This window comes from Dermacentor albipictus, chromosome 9 (genome assembly GCF_038994185.2).
Source record: "Dermacentor albipictus isolate Rhodes 1998 colony chromosome 9, USDA_Dalb.pri_finalv2, whole genome shotgun sequence".
NCBI classification, from domain to species: Eukaryota; Metazoa; Arthropoda; class Arachnida; order Ixodida; family Ixodidae; genus Dermacentor; species Dermacentor albipictus.
Window position 1 is genome coordinate 15,375,351 of NC_091829.1, and position 16,886 is coordinate 15,392,236.

At 42.4% G+C, this 16,886-nt stretch overlaps 1 long non-coding RNA gene across 1 annotated transcript in view; it reads left to right on the top strand.

Moving 5' to 3' along the window:
• Positions 1-16,886, top strand: part of LOC135903739 (uncharacterized) — a 68,044-nt gene that overhangs the window by 24,940 nt on the left and 26,218 nt on the right. The window contains exon 3 of the long non-coding RNA XR_010564918.2: positions 9,266-9,544. This is a non-coding gene — a long non-coding RNA (uncharacterized lncRNA). The remainder of the gene's footprint in view (positions 1-9,265; positions 9,545-16,886) is intronic.

Below are 16,886 nucleotides of genomic sequence, written 5' to 3' on the forward strand. Positions count from 1 at the left end.
TAGTAGTAGGTAGGTAAGCTGATGCCGGAAGTAATGATAGTACAGGGCCATTGAGGGCCTCTCCCGCGACGTGGTTAGCCATCTTGTTCATGTGTAATGCCAAGCATCCAAAGTAATGTAATTAAATCTATGTGGTCAGCAAATAGAAAATGAAGTGTACGTAAAAGGCTAGCACCACTATTAGTTGTGAGCGATGTACATAAGGATAAAGAATCCGTTATTATGACTGCCGTTGATATTGATGAATTTAGCCTACGTAAGGCTAACAGTGTTAGCCTTACACTACAGCTAAAAATTCAGGCAGAAATACGGATAAGCAGTCCGGAATCCTAATTGAGAATGACCAGTCTAGAACGGGAGCAAAAATACCGAGTCCAGATTTTTCTCCACACTGTGAGGCGTCTGATGAGATGACCGCATTTATACCGAAACCCAATACATGATCTTGCAATAGTTCATTTAATATATTTTGAGAGAGGAATTTTGCAGTGTTAGGGTAGATGTCATCATAGATTTTTTATAGACTCACTCGCACATCACCATCACAAATAGGTGGCACCTCCCAAATACGTACATCTAAGAGGTTAGTTAAAGTTTGTACAAAAGCTGCCTGTGGTGTATGAAACCGGGGCCAGATGAATATCTTTCTAATCTTCTAATAGGAGATTCGGACATATTTAAGAATGTTTGCACCGACAACAACCTAAATCTTCACAGTATTAAGAGCAACATGACTTCTTGATGTAAGACATTATTAGCCACAAATTTCGGTAATCCGCAGCACAATCGCAGGCCATCCTGCTCAATCAGAACAAGAGGACGTAATTTATAAGGTGGCGCACCAGAAAAAAGCACACATCCAAATTCTAAAATGGGCCCCACGTACATCTCATCATTACTAGTGGGTCTCTCCGCATCCCCGACCGACTGTTGCATAGCTTACGTAGCATGCCAACTGCTCTCACTGCTTTTTAACTATATGGTCAATATGACCAAGCCAACTGAGGGAGCCGTCATAGACTACACGTAAGTACTTCACCGACTCCAGTTAAGGTGCAGTCTCGATATGGTAGGATAGCGACATATTACCGGTATTGTTAAGGGGGCAAACCAATACTGAGCAATTTCTCAGGTCAAGTAAAAGGCGAATCTTGTTTAACCAGCATTCTATGGTGTAGAGATAGTTCTGTAGTCGATAATATAGGGAGTGAATATCTCTGTCTGATGCATGGAAAGCAATATCATCTGCGTGTACATATGTTTGTACATCTGGATGCCGAGGAATGTAACTCATCAGGACGTTAACTAATAGTGGAGAAGTGACAGCTTCTTGAGAAACACCACGTGATTGATTAGGTATTCTCGAAGAAAAGCCTCTTAGAGAGCAGTAGGTTTTCCTCCCGTTTAAAAATTTACACATCCAGTTTGCAAGGTAATTTGGAATCTCTAGATTTCGTAATATATCCAATAAAATCACGTATTATACACTGTCGTAGGCTTTCGGGATATCTAGAGTCACAATAGCACCTATCAGCCTTTGTCGCCGTGCTAATGTTATTCTTTCTAAGTCCATGTGAGCATGTCAGATTGAACATGATGGTCGGAATCCAATTTGGCAGGAAATAAGCAAGTCTTTAGTTTTTACAAATTTAAGCATACGGGCATGTAGTACTCAATGTAGTACTACATTGAGTACTACATGTATGTATGCTTTCAAATTAATTTGAAGTAAGAACAGTAATTATGTTAATTATTTATTTATGTATTTATTGTTATATAATAACTTGAATAATTAATAATTAATTTAAAATAAATAAATGATTAATTACTTGATTGATTAGCTTACATAGTACTTTCGATTAATTTCACGAAATTCGAGGTTAACGCGATTGGTCTAAATCTATCTATTGTATGTCCTTCCCAATGATATTTAAGAACTGGAATTATTTTAGCAATTTTCCATGCAGACGGAACCCATGAATATCTAATTGAGTGATCTATAATAGCTAAAAGGTCATCAGTAGCTTCCTTAAATAAAATTTTCATCATGGCAGTCGTTACCTAATCTGCACCGGAAGCCGAATCTGGCAGTCGCTCTACAATTTCAGCCAATTCTAACATGGTAATTTGTATAAAATCATCTCATGTCCTTCGTAAGCTGGAGCATTGTGGCAACACTGAGGAAAATCTAATTTCTAATTCGTGCTCTATTTCCGCTGTTGACTGTTTCATTACATTACTACTTAAGACTATGTAGTCTATATTAATTGGACGCGGAAGAACTTTCCTACTACGGAGTAAACTGAACAAGGCGCGTTTATTTTTATTGATAGATAGGAAGTCAAAATACTTGCAGTCGTATTCGTCTTTGGCTTTTGAAACTGTATGTTGAAAGAGGGCTCGAAAAAATTTATAATCTCTCCAATTTTTGGGACTCTGGTTATCAAATAATTTCTTCCAAGCGACTTATCTCTTTCTATAATCACGAGCGCATTCTTCATTCCACCAAGGGCTGTACGAATTTCTGTTATTTAGACGAATCTCAAATTCAAATTTTTGCGGGACCCTTCTAAGGCGTAACAGATATTCGTAGTTTTTTGCTCAGTGCTCGCGTCACACAGAGAAGAAATAGCGTTTCATAAGTATTTTCTAAAAATATTGCAATTATTGAAAGCTTGCACCTGTTCACTCATAAACGTTACAGGGCGTGCTACTTAAATAATTACTGGAAGGTGGTCACTGCTTGTCGCATATTTGACAGTCGACCAAGAAGATACCGAGGCATTCGGGCCACTGAATGTAATGTCTATTGCAGAGTAAGATCTTCCGCGCATAAATCTAATAGATCCTGAGTTTACACACGTTAAGCCATTGTACATAGCCCAGTTCCATAATATGGTGCCACACAAATCTGTTTTTAATCCCCATGATATATAGTGATAGTTGAAGTCACCTGACAGTAGGATGTCCCGTCCACAAGAAAAAAGAACTCTATCCAGTGTACGTGTGTCCTCTACGCCAAAAGGAAAATATGCATTTACTATGGTAAGAGGGCTACGTCGAGGGAGATTCAGTTGTATCGCAGGGATTTTACACTCAGGAGTAGAAGTTGAAATTAAATTTTGACCATATGGCAAATGTGAGACGAAATAAATGTAATTAATCCGCCACCTCTAGTAGGACGGTCTAGACGAAATGATCTGTAAAATTTTATTTGAAAATGTTTTGCAGAATTTAGCCAAGTTTCTTTTAAAAGAAATAAATCAGGCTTAGGTTGAGTAATTAGACATGTAATATCTATTTAAGCAGAATATAAAGAGCGGCAGTTCCACTGAAGCACTTTCAGTGACCCTGTGGTTTAGGAAGTGCCGCAGCCGAAACTGCGTTCTCCAGAATGCATTCTTTCCGTATAGGACTGTGCTCACTTTCCTAAGCTTTTGAGTGAGGATCAGAGGAAGAATCATGGATTGATGACGTTGTTCTTTTATACGCTCGACCGTTTTGCTCCACGTCTGGCATTCCCAAATCTGTGTTAACCAGATTACCATTAGCGGGAACGTTCAACACCGTCATTAGAAGGATGGGTACCTGAGATCCAATCACTAGTTTGTGGCATGGGATAAAATGTTTGGGTCATTGTAGGACCAAGATAGGTGGCTTGCATCCAATGAGATAAGTGACTAGAGATGGCCTGCGATGTACATTCCTCAAGGCTCATTGCCAGCCGTTCCACAGCTTTCGTAACTGCCTTTTCCAAAGCGGCCTCTATGGTGGCTGTTAGCAATACGTCCGAGATATACGTCCGATACGTCCGAGCAACGTCCTCTGTCAATTATTTCTACCACCTGCAATTCCTGAGTCCCAACAGAGCAGTTAGAATAGCTGGCTGGATGACTTCCACTACAGAGGCAGCATCGCTTATATTCGGCACTACAATCACTTTGATCGTGCTCTTCCCCACATTTGCAACAACACTGACTTGCATCCTGCACTACTATGGCCGTATCGCCAGCAATTACGGCACTGTAACGGACGCGATGCCAGGGTTTCAACTCTGAACACGAGGGGCCATACCTTTAGGTCTGACGGACAGGAAAATCCTGCGAATGTTGCAATCACCTATTCTCTTGGGACTCTCTTATTGTCTACCACTCGATTGCAGCGATAAACAGCAATTACTCCGGTCTCAGACAATCTCCCTAATGTTTCTAATGGAGATAGATCAGCATCGACACTTCTGACTATTACCTTAGTGCATGCGAGGTGAGCAGCGATGAAGGCACTCACCGGCAGTCACACGAACGATAAACCAGTTAAGCAAAACCACGACACAGGTCTGGTATGGGGATCTGCACACGATATCTCCGCGGCCGAACTGTCTCACTTCTGTGGTGGTCTAGTATGCAGAGGTGGCAGCACAGAGAGATTTCTGGATAGCCTGGGGATTGGTCAACCGTATAGAGCCACCATTGGAAGTAACTAGAGCCACAGGGATGCTGCTCACGCCACTGCGGGTAAACGAATCCAGGGGTAATTCGTCTGTCACAATAGATGCTGTCCAAGGAGAAAAACCCCTGCCGGGCGAGTTTTTGGACATCAGCCTAAGATGAAGCGGGCGCAAGAATAATTCGAAGACCAACCAATTAGCCTAGAAAAGCTTAATACCACCCAAAACCTGGCCAAGCAAGAGGAGCCGCAGACAGGTCCGAGGAGTATTCAAAGAGCATCAGCGAAAGATTCTTGTTGCCTTCTTCGTCTTTATCAAGCAGTAGAAAAGGTGTATGCACGGTGTCTTTTTTTAAGCTGCAGCATTTTTTTCATGATTGCCTATAGCAGACAGCACAAGCCTAACCATTGATCTAAATTGCTCGTTCAGGCTGCCATTACTTCTACAAGAAAGCAAAATGTTCAATTGAATGTTTTACGTAATTACGATAATTAACTTTTAAATAAATACTTTGAAGTCGAGGTTTTGTGCAGAACCAAGCGTATCTGCACAACGCCACAAAGTCGGGCTGCCGACCTACAAGAGGTTCACCGTAATCTCTCGGCATGTGGCTACCCGAGGTCGTTTGTGAACTCGGTGGAACGCCATCTGTCTCAGCCCCCAAGGCCTGACTGTGTGCTCCCAAGAAAACGCGCCCCCATACCGTATGTGCCCGATGTGAGCGAGGGCTTAGCCCGCGTTCTACGCGGCTATGACGTCCAGGTAGCTCACGTACCATCCCAAAAATTACGCCACCGGCTGGTAAACGTAAAAGACAAGCTTCCAAAGACTAAGTTTCCTGGCATCGTCTATGGGATTCCATGTGAAGACTGCGACTGCGTATATATCGGCGAGACAGGAAATTTCGAACAGCGGTTGAAGCAGCATATCAACGATGTCAAAAAGAAAAAAGTTGCCTCAAACGCCTTGGCAGAGCATGCAGATGACTTGGGCCACAGGATTGATTTTGATAACGCCAAGATATTAGAAAAAGAAAGAAATTTGACGTCAAGACACCACTTGGAATCCCTCCTAATCCAAATGACAGATAGGACCCCCAACCGGAATGACGGAACCCTCCCCCACATCTACACACACTGCTTACATCATATTTTAAAGCCATATAAACATTGTATTGCACGTCCTTGATTTCATTGTGAACAAGGCTCCCGTCAGGGGAGCCGAAACGTCTTTTTTTGTATTCATTCAGTGGTCGGTGTCCTACTTTTTACCCTTCTTCAAATAAATACTTTACGCCACATATTTCAATCCACAAATAATAGCTGATTAATTCGCATGACGTATCAATTCGGAACGAATTGTCTAGACAGCAGCGGTTCCGAGACATTAATTTTCAATGTGTTTGTCGAAATGCATTGGTGTTCCAGCTACTCTTGTGCATCAATGCACAAAACAGCGGTATCTTAAAGAACATTAACTGGAATGCAATGCATTTTGTCTGCATTGCATTGCATTGCAATTCATTCATCTCAGCGGCTATAATTCGTAGATTGCAATATGTGCCGTAAAGTAACTAATCAAAAGGGTATTTAGCGCAGTTACGGTAATTATTCAGTTCAACATTTTGATTTCTCGTGCAAGTAATAGCCGCTTCAACGACTCATTTAGATCAAGGGCTAGAATGGTGCTATCTGCCCTTAGGCAATCTTTAAAAAATGTCATGCAGTTAAAAAAAATACCCTGTGTATTTCTCATTGCCCAATGAATGCATGCTGTCCCGAAGTTACAACAGTCAAAGGTTTATTAAAAAGTTAAAATACATATGTAAGTTGCTGCTCCTTTTAAATGAAAAAGAAGGGTCTGAGCAATGTCCTATATCACATTAAAAATTCTCATAGGACAAAACAATAGAAGACAGCAGATAGTTCAATACATGCTGTGCCTGACTTAAAGTTTTTTATTGCCGTTTTCACTTTTGATATATACGACTCTTCACTCGTCCATTACCCCCACCAAAAGTCAGGAAAGAGAAATCACATTAGCTTCTTACTTTTAGTGCTGAAACGACTACGACAAGGTAGGAATCAGAACGAACTTAAGTATTTTCACCATCCTCGCGGATTCCAAAAAAAGATGATAAGAAAACAAGTTTTCATTGAAGGTGCACAGGTTCACTAGGTTATGCCAGCCAATCGTTAATACGATCCATTTGTTGGATAGCAATAGTGATGCGGTTCTTAGTAACGACTGCTGCATTTCCTTCAATATTTTTTCGTTTTAGTTTTCTGGCACAATACCTCTTTCTGCCTCAAGAATTTCCAACTCTGGCTTTTATTTAATCGACTCAATCTCTACCGGCGCAGATGGGTTGTACTGTTTAATAGAAAATTTGAAATTGTCCAGCTCTGGAGGTAATGAAAATATAAACTGAAAAACTCTTGAACGATACAAAATATTTCACCTCCGCTATGCTTTCCGAACTCTTTTCGCAGTCTTCACAGTCTTTACCAGATGATTTGAAGGTGGTTGCGCTGTACAAATCCGGTAACATCCACTTTTCCTTCAACTACAGGCCAGTATCTCTTGTAGTTGCCAATAAGCCCAACGACATGATTGCAAGGAGAGTATGCAGATTGGTATCGCAAGCAGCTTGATCAAAAAAGGACGTTTGGCACGTCAACATTTGTAGCAATTGGGTGCATGGTAAACATGCTCTTTTTAAACTTTCTTTCCTCTAGGCAGAAATGAGGGTCGCGCATGTTATTAACACATATACGTGTCGATGCACATGTGTTATGTCTGTTATAAACCATTTTTTCTTGTACACGCCAGATGTCTTCGCAACATCTCACTGCACACAAAACCAATCAATAAGAACCCGGTAAGAAGCTAAACAAACGACAGAGCACTCCCAGTGACAAACCATGCTAAACCAACGAGACAACTGTCCCAGTAACAAACTGTGTCAAAAAATTTAGTGACACGAATTTGGAGCTTTTAAACACAACGTGTTTATACGACACTATCTACATCCAGGAGACGGTCAACTTAAAACAGCAGGTAGGCCAACATCAGAACGATGTGCTTAAGAGTGGCGTCAAATGCTTTGGCCTAGCATGCAGCAACGACTAAGCACAATAGTGACTGGATGAACTCTAGTATAAGCGGCCAGGAAAGAAACTGGAAGCCACGTCTGTAACAGGAACCCCTAGAGATAAACCAACAGGACACGCGCTAATATGACCCGAAGGAGCCCTTCCCCCGTCTTATTGCGCGGTGCTTGCATCGCATGCTGAAACCTACTTAATTTGGCACATCTACTTTGTTGCCGAATTCTGAACAAGGCTTCCCTATGGAAGCCGAAATGTCTTGCTTTTAAAGCTTTATTTCGTTGGTCTATGTCTTTAATTGTCATGTTTCAACCCTACCAGACAGGATTGCGTGAAACTCTCAATGACGCAACTTTTGTGCGAAACATTGCTTAAGGCACTTTTTGCCTAAATCATGTCTTTAAGTGGCAGAGCACGCTTCTTCTAGATGCTTTAGAGCTTGCTATTCACAGTACGAAACTTCAATTCGCTAACAGTGCAACAACCTACGCTCTATTAAGGAGTGAATATTTCAAAAATAAGTGCAGGGAGGCTTGAGCTTGAAGCAAGCTGAGTGGATATGCTATTGGGCTACTAAGCACGAGGTCGCGAGATTTTATCCCGGCCACGGAGGGCGCATTTCGATGCGGACGAAATGCGAAAGCGGCCTCGTACTTAGACCTAGGTCCACGCTAGCGAACCCCAGGTGGCTGAACTTTCCAGAGTCCCCCACTACGCCGTGCCTCATAATCGGATCGTTGTTTTGACGCGTGGCACGCCATGATTTATTTCTTTTGGAATGTGTATGCTCGTATAAATAGCTTGTTTAACATTCGGTGAAGTATACAGATTCATTATGTCGCTGGCAATGACAGTCGTATGTTAGCCTACCTTCCCAAAACTTTTATTTACGGTTTTGTGTAGCTCAAATTACTGCTATATAAAACAATGGTCCGAGCTGTAGTAATGTGCAGTACCTCTACGGCATGCTGGTCTCGAACTCGAATCACATATAGCAGGATTATAGGTTGTGCAATACGATGCATTGCGTTTCATTATTTACATCCATTACTGCGCCTACACCATGAAAGCTATTAAAGACATCCTTTCTTTACCCAGTCTTTCTGAACGTAAAGTATGACGTCTTTCCTTGTTTCATAAGAATCATTATACCGTATTTTACCTATTATTGCCTAAAAATAGGCTCCCAACAAAACCGTCTTACATTTCCAGATGCATTGATAACTGTCATACGGTATGTATTCCATTCTCAAACATTAAGTGTTGTCATGACTAATTTATCCCAAGTACATGTTTTTGTTCGAATTGCCTTTCCCATAGCGTTGCCGCCATTACAAACTATTATTCTTTTAAGGGTGCTGCCATGCGCATACTTCTTTTTTGTAACTAGCGACACAATTGTTTAATTTCCATTTTGTTGTTACGGCGTCACATTTTTTTCTTATAATGGTACTGCAGTTTCGTTGTATTTATTAGCATTATTAACTCTCCCCTCTCTGAAATGCCTTAAGAACCTTGACGGTGAATAAGCAACGATAGTGAGGTTAGAAGCATGGAATAAAATCATTCAGAGCGAAGATGCTAGAAGTGCGGCGCAAACGGCAAGGAATGTACCATGTATTTTATTTCATGAACAATGCACACCTTTACTTCGCACGGGAACAGCACATATTACTTGGCCCGTAACCCCCGCTTCCGTGCCACGCAGGCACATTCCTGTTGGCGTTATCGACGGACAGAACTCTTCGACTTGGAATGCGTCTCCGCTCATAGTGCTGACACAATCCGCGCCTGCGTCGTAGTCAACGTGCGTGTTCCTGCCATGGTGTCACCAGCAAAGCTCGTCTTCGGTGATCCAGGAACATCGGCGGTTGCATCATCCAGCCTTGCACACTGAAAGAGCTCCTCCACGCGCTCTTCACATTCCGTGGGTACGAGAACAGGACTTTCGACATGGCCCGTTTTCCTGGCCTCTGCTGCCGTGCAGGTGTGTACTAAAATTTCGTTACATGCTAGAAAATAGTGATAGCTTGACGTATTGCCGTTCCCATGCCCACTTATGTTTTGCGAGAATATTTGACTATTATGAATATTTACCATCTTCCCCGGCCTTAATCTTCTGGGGTTGTTGAGACGAACCCATAGGCGGAACGATAAATAGCATTGAATTTCAGATATAAAATACTGCCTGAGGATCTTGCAGGGCAATGGAAGTTCACGTTTTGCTTTATCCAAGAAATACACATCCGCTTCTTGCAATCCTCGAAAACATTAGTTAAACAATCCACCGATAGTAAATCCATTAGAAATAGCTAAAAAGTACGCAATCAAAATTCACAGGTTTAAGCAAACAGATGGACAATACAGAAGAAAGATGAAAATATTATGACACAAAGGGTTAGGACCGGGTTAATATAAATATAGAACTATATCCGGGCAGTGATACACAAAAGCGCTTTTTTGCAGTGTTGCTTCAGCGAACTCGAAGATAGATATCGACGCAACAACCTATTCATTCGCAACATTTTAGATGCTAAAGGAACATGGAAGCAAACTGAGACCAAGGTTATACCTGCTCTGAAAACCATATATGCAGCCCGTTCAATTGAACGCGCATCTTACTGTGGCATTCTTTTTTATCGGGAAAATCCGACATAGAATTGTAAAATACTGAAGCTTTAAAGGGACACAAAAGCTTATTTTTCTGAGCGATCAGCTCAAGTCAGGCCATATTACTCATAGTGGATATTCTTCTTCGAAAAGCCGTATCACTCGTTGGAAAATGCCAGCTTGGAGCCCCTCTCTCACAAAATCTGCTGGGAACCTTGAATAAAAATTTTCTAGACAAATGTTACTGGGGCCTAACAACGTTTATTTATTGTTTTCATACTTTTTTAACTTCCCAAATACTTCATACATATATCCTGTCGATTATTGGCGAACGACTGCGAATGAAAAATTTAATTGCACTCTATCCTTAAACCATGAATGAACATGTTGCAAATATTAAAAGCAGCATTTACTAACCATCTTAATACTTCTTAGAAACCTTGCAGTAACATTCTACCAACTTTTTTCCTGGACATAGAAATATTCTAGCAACGTTTTGCCAACATTCTTTTGCTCATCCTAGAAACATCCTTGCAACTTTCTAGTACGTTTCAGAAACATTCTGGAGACATTTCAGAAACATTTTCCGCTTTCCCCAGAATTTTTCGAACTATTCTAGTACTGTTTTAATTGCCCTTGAACACCCCGCACAGGCGTCTGGGTCTGCAGGCGCTTGGTGCGTTGCGACACCACGTACCCAAGCACACGAGGGTTGGACCCTCCCGTGTGTAGCCGTGCGCGGCTTAGCCGTGTCCGGGGAAAGGGGGATCCTGGGGGTTGAGTCGATGCCGGGTGTTTGGACCTTTAAGGCCCCCCCGGCGGAGGCAACATACTTCTTTGGCCTCTGCTTCACGCAGACGGCACTCCCGGACTGACCCGCCCGGGGGAAATCAGCAGTCGCCTATTCCTGTCTCTTTCTCCTCGAATCTTCGTCTTTCTCTCTCACTTTCTGGGGTTTCCTATCTTCTTCTCTCTTCTGTTTACTTCCTTTGTCCATGGCGGCAAGGGTTAACCTTGTGCGGCTATCCTACCTTGGGTACACCATATTTGGTTATAGTGATGGCGTACGACTGTGCCACCAAGCAGGTTTGTATACAAGCTCTGCCCCGTCCCCTCGTTGGGCTCCGTGCTGGGCGGTCGGCGCTGTTGCCGAACATACACATTTTCCTATGGCAGCGCAAGCCTCTGTAGTCTATGATCGGCGTCTGAAAAGATGCCGCACCGAAGTACCGTTCCAACTCTCCTTTCGGAGCAACGCTCCGTCTTTCCCCAAGTACTATTTAGTCCACAGTGAAATCAACATGCCTGTTAGAAAGCTCTCTCCATTCCTGGTAGCCAAATGCCTGAAAGATAAAGTAGGACCGACATACAAAGCCTCCAAAATGTCTAGCGGGGACCTCCTCCAAGAACTGAATGATAAAGATCAAGCAGATAAGCTCTCTGAACTTACCAGTATTGGCGACGCGACAGTGACTGTTTCAGCCCACAGAACACTTAATACAAGCAGGGGAGTAATATCTGAAGAAGACTTTATTGGCTTAAGTGATGAGGAACTGCTGGAAGGTTTCCAGGAACAAAATGTTACTAAAGTACAAGGAATAGTAATCCGCAGAAACGACCAAGAAATCCCCACCGAACATGTTATACTCACCTCCGGAACAAGTGTACTGCCTACTTTGCTCGATGCAGGTTATGTTAAAGTCAATGTGAGACCATATATTCCAAACCCCAGACGATGTTTCAAGTGCCAAAGGTTTGGACATGCTTCACATGCATGCCGAGGACTAACAACTTGTGCTAAATGCAGCTCCAACGAACACCAATCTGAGAATTGCACCTCTTCCACACATTGTGTTAACTGCAAAGGAGGTCATGCCGCTTAAAAAAGAAAAAAGAAGTAACTGCGCTAACCGTGAAAGAAAGAATTTCGTTCTTTGAAGCCAGAAAGCGACTGTCATAACTTTGACGACGTAGTTATGCCGATGTGACGAAGGGGCGGGGGCATCGTCACAGAGGCCTGAAGAGTACTGCGAGCCCACGCACAGTGGTCCCATAGTGACGCCTCCCGCCCCCATGGTGGAAGCAGCCAGTGCTGCTCCATCATCTTCAAGGCCCTGCAGACACCAGTCCCGCAGGGCCCTAAGATCAAAACAAACCGCAAGGCCCGAGACACGTGTTTCGGCGCCCAACTCTCGGTCCTCCAGCACTTCAGAGAGAGCGATGGAGGTCGACACAAGAACCCCGGTGTCATCGACGCCGGGGTTCAATGGAGGGACAATGTCCCAAACACCACCTTAACTATGAAAGCGATAACCTAAAGGTTATCGCTCCTTTGTATCACACTTCTTTAGATCTATGTAACCTAACATCTTTCTTACCTCCTATTCAGTCGCTAATGCCATTTTCTACCTTTTAGTTTCATAATGGATTTTATTATACAGTGGAATTGCAGAGAGGTAGAGGTCTTGGGTGACATCAAATACATACCTATTAATAACTTCTCTCCTGTTGCCCTATGCTTACAGGAAACAAACCTAGGCGAAAAACACACAAAAAAACATTTTAAACGGTTTCACTGTTGCACGGCGCGACCGTACTCAGGCGAACCGGCTGTCTGATGGTGTAGCCATTGTTCTGCCAGGTGGTATAGGAGCCACAGAAGTTCCCATTACCACTCACGTAGAAGCCGTTGCTGTCACCATTTCAGCTCACAAAACCATCACCTTTTGTTCAGTATACATTTCGCCACATTCACATCTTACCGTAAGAGATCCAGAGTTAATTTTAAACCAGATACCTGACCAATCTTTAATAGGCGGTGATTTTAATTCACGTAACACGTTACGGGGTAGTAAAACTACCAACACCAGGAGTCAAACGCTTGAAGATTTTATCCTAACAAATGAGAAATGCCTTTTGAACACCGGTGCGGCAACTTACTACTCCCCAAGCACAGGGGCTATGAGTTGCCTAGATCTGGCACTGTGCTCTTCATCTCTCTTTGGCGATTTTCATTGGAGTGTTATTGACGACCCCAATGGTAGCGACCATATGCCTGCTGTTATTAAAGGAACATCGCCTTTTCATACCATACCATTAAGACCAACCCATTGGAAACTCCATCTAGCAGACTGGTCTCTCTTTACTGAAAAGGCCACTCTGGATAACATAATAGAAGAGTTAACCATAGAGGAAATGTATGACAAGATTACCGCCTGCATACTCGCTGTAGCAGGACAATCCCACAATCCTCTGGGTTCTTAAGCAAAAACTTGAAACCCTGGTGAACGAAGGAATGTACATAAACAAAAAACTACAAAACAAAGCGTGGGGTATCTTTCGTCGATACCCAACACAAGATAATCTACTCTCTTTCAAAAAATCAAAAGCGAAAGCCAGGTACATACGCAGACAAGGCAAAAGACAGTCCTGGAAAAGTTATGTCTCGTCCATAAATAGCTCAATGACATCCAAACGAATGTGGGATCAGGTTCGTAAGTTTAGAGGCGACTACGCTTCTTACACTATCCCCATACTCTCATCTCCAGGCACGCAAACAAATATAGAAGAAAAAGCAGATATATTAGGGCACCATTTCCATGATATATCAAGCTCAGAGAACTACTCTGCTGCATTTCTAAAACATAAGCAATTAGCAGAAAAACTAAAGCTTCCGACTACAGGAAGTTCAGAAAAACTGTATAATGCCGCTTTAACACTTCGGGAAATCAACGGAGTGCTTACTACTGGCAAAAAAAAAAACAGCACCCGGTCCGGACAGGGTACATTAAGCAATGCTAGCTCACCTATCCCCTAAAGCAATTGAGACCTTGCTTCATTTCTTCAACATAATCGGGGAAACGGGAAAAGTGCCCAAAGAGTGGAAGAAAGCCATCATAATCCCTTTCTTGAAAGCTGGAAAACCTCCCACAACAGCAACCAGTTATAGACCCATAGCACCCACAAGTTGTCTCGCAAAGTCCTATAAAGTCATCATCAACATAAGGTTGACACATGTCCTTGAAACAGAAAACCTGCCAGATAACCATCAGAGTGGGTACAAGAAAGGTTTCTCTACAGCAAATCACCTAGTTAGGCTATAACACGAGATACCTACGGCCTTTCTACACAAACAATATTGTCTCACTGTTTTCTTTGAGTTGGAAAAGGCGTACGACACAACATGGAGGTTTGGTATTTCAAGGGACTTATCGGATTTAGGGATCCACGGTAGAATGCTTAAATGTCTAGCCGATTTCATGTCCGACCGAACATTTCAAGTGCGTTTAGGAACGGTGCTGTCCCGCGTATTTATTCAGGAAAATGGTGTGCCTCAGGGATGCATATTAAGCACAACATTGTTTGTGGTGAAAATGAACTTGGTCAATAATGTAATTCCATCCTCTGTGATGCATTCATTATATGTGGATGATCTACAAATTGCGTGTCGTGCATTGAACATGGCAACCTGCCAACGGCAAATTCAAATTACGTTAAACAAACTCACGCAGTGGGCATCTGAAAACGCTTTTCGCTTTTCAACTGAAAAAACGTGTTGTCTTTTCACAAAAAAGAGGCCTACAACCAGATCACATGCTTAAGCTGCAAGAATCCACTCTACCGGTAAAACAAGAACACAAGTTTCTGGGTGTTCTGCTGGATAAGAAGTTAAACTTCCTGGCACACATAAATAGCCTTAAAATTAAAGCGAACAATGCTCTTAACATCCTCAAAGTCCTGTCCCGGAAGCGCTGGGGCTCTGACCGTAAATGCCTGCTACGCATCTACCGCACTTTGGTGCGTAGCATATTAGACTACGGTAGCATCATATATGGCTCAGCCAGATTATCTCACGTCCGATGACTTGACCCAGTTCATAACCTTGGACTACGACTGGCAAATGATGCTTACAGAACATCGCCTGTCAAGAGCTCATATGTTGACTGTAATGAACCTCCTTTACAGAAGCGCAGAGTGCTACTAACTATTTCTTATGCACTCAACATTCAGTCTTCAACACAACACATATGTTTCAACATTGTCACATAGTGCAACTCACGCTTACACTATACAAACAAACCGAACAATATTAAGCCGCTTGTCCTGCGATATGAGGAATATGTTCGGGATTATGACATTCCTTGCGAAGTCCTCCAGGTTGCCAGAAAGCCACAGTGTTTGGCCCCGTGGTACCATCTTGAACCGTTATGTGACTGGACATTGACACATTTAAAGAAGAAAGACATCCCACACGAACACATTATACAAGAATTCCGGGCTCTTCAGGACAAATACAAAAATTACATGGAATTTTACATCGATGGCTCTAAACAAAATATCTCGTCGGTGTGGGGGCCGTAACGGAACATTGGGAAATAGGTATTCGATTACCACAACATGCCTCTGTCTACACAGCCGAAGTCTACGCAATATGGACTGTAGTTAGAGAGAGCACCGCAACACGCAAACACAGTAATATACACTGATTCATTAAGAACACCGAAGGCTCTACATGTGAAATCCGAATGTGAACCCCTTATAAGGGATATTTTAAACAGGTAATATTAAACAAATACGGCCTGTCGCTTAGGTTTTTCTGGGTACCAAGACATGTTGGTATACCGGGTAATGAAGCAGTGGATAGGTCTGCATCAATGGCAGCGCGCAAATACATAACAAACACGGCGATTCCATATCGGGATAGTATCACGGCGATAAGGAAGGCCTTGACGTCAAAATGGCATCAGGAATGGGAGCATTGCACAAGCAGCAAGGTACACCTTGCTGAATTCGTAATTGGTGAGTGGAAGTCGTGCACTCACCAGCAACGGTTCTGTGAGGTGATCCTGTGTCGACTTCGGATTGGACACACACATTTAACACACAACTTTCTCCTCCGAAAAGAAAACCCGCCGACTTGCGAAAAATGCAGTCAACCTCTTACAGTAATACATATCCTTATAACATGTCCACAGTTTGAAACACAGTGACGGAAGCTGAATCATGCATGAATTCACCAAGTTACAACAGTTAAAGCTTTAGCAAAAAGTTAGAATACAAAATTCAGTAGCTGCTCCAAGCAGGCTTCGACTTATAAATGAAAAACAAGGTTTTGAGCAATGTCTTATGTCACATTGAAATATTCTGATAGGACAAAACAATAGAAGACAGAAGGTAGTTAATTACGTGTTGTGCCTGACTAAGAAAAAGTTTTTTGCTTGCCCTTTAAATTTTTGCTGCATCGTATTCTACACATGTATGAAGACCAAAAGTCTGTGAAGGGAAATCACATTAGCGTCTTACTTTGGTCTTGAAATGACTGTGACATGTTAGGAATCTGCCCCAGCTTGAGTAGTTTGAGCTTCCTTGCGGATTCTGAAAAAAAAAAGAAAGACCAACTAAGAACACGTGAGACATGCTTTTGTTGAAGGTGGACATTTTGGTCATGTTATGCCAGCTAATAATTAATACAATTCATTTGTTGGATAGCAGTGGCTACTGCGGTTCTTATTATTGACTGCTGCAATGTGCAAAATAATTTTTTTGTTTCTTAGTTTTCTGGCGCAACACTCTTTCTATCTCAACAATCTCCGACTCTGGCTTCTTTCTCGTCTACTTAATCTAGATAGGTTGTGCCGTTTAATAGGAAATGTGAAGTTGTACAGCTGTGAAGGTAATGATAATGTAAACAGGAATACTTTTGAAAAAGAAATACAAAC